Source organism: Impatiens glandulifera, chromosome 1 (genome assembly GCF_907164915.1).
Source record: "Impatiens glandulifera chromosome 1, dImpGla2.1, whole genome shotgun sequence".
NCBI classification, from domain to species: domain Eukaryota; kingdom Viridiplantae; phylum Streptophyta; class Magnoliopsida; order Ericales; family Balsaminaceae; genus Impatiens; species Impatiens glandulifera.
This window is the reverse complement of record NC_061862.1, coordinates 158,451,018-158,452,164: the sequence shown is the minus strand read 5'-3', so window position 1 is coordinate 158,452,164 and position 1,147 is coordinate 158,451,018.

Here is a 1,147-nt window from a genome sequence, read left to right as displayed (position 1 = left end):
ACCTGAAACTCTAATCAATGTATGTGAATTAGGGAAATGTGTCTATGGAACATGAGCTTAAAAGTTTGTTTCATAGAGATGAAATGGGGCGACAATAAGACGTGCAGGCAGATTTTTTTTAGATTTTTTTGAAAAAGGTCCTTCTATACCGATTGGTTATATTCCAATCGTTATTACTTTATACCGATTGGTTAAAATACCAATTGGTGTTATCCTATACCGATTAGTTAAAGTTCAATCGGCATGTCTTGAATTTGTAATACCGAGAGAGCTTTTACCGAATGGTGCCGATCGGAGTACATCAAATCGGGATTACCCAATACTGATTTATAATAAAGGTATTATCGATCGGTTTATCAATCGGTTAACACATATTTTCACTTGTGGATCCAACTGATTGGGTTTGTTGTACTAAACTTTGGTCTTATTCAGAAGTCTAGAATGCTATAATATTTTGGTTTTAAAATCATTTTAAGAATTTTGGGGTGTTTAAATAGAAATTAATTAATCATACAAATGAATATGAATGGACTAATTTTGAAAAATGTTTTTTAAATTTAATTATTCAAACATAAAGAGTATATAATCCTTTATAGAATATAGATGTAATATTTTTGTGCCTACAGGTTTTTTTAAAGGGTAAGAGTAGATTTTTCAAATGATTATATAATCTAGAAATTATTTGAAATAAACTTTATCCATGAAATAAATTTTATACAAAAATTTATTTTTAAAGTTGAAGTCATGATCATATATTTAGTAGGTTTAGTGCAAATTTTGGGTCAATGTGACTAGAGCTCAAAGTTTAAAAAACAGAAAATTAATTATTTTGATTTTAAAAGTTTGGGATATAAATTACACGCAAACATATGTTCAGGAGTATATTCAAGAATTCTTAAAGGATTAGAAGAAATCTAAGTTTACCCATGAAAATAAACTTAGAGAATTTTTAATATGAAGTTCACATTTTTTATTTTCCAAAATTCATAAAAAAATAAATATGAAGTTTATTAAAAAATTATGTTAAGTTATTAATATATATATATATACTTAAATTTTATAAAATAAAATTAATTAAATATATTTTGATAAATTGATTTATTACTTGTTTTAAAAATGTAATCAAAATGTGCAAAATCTATGTTTT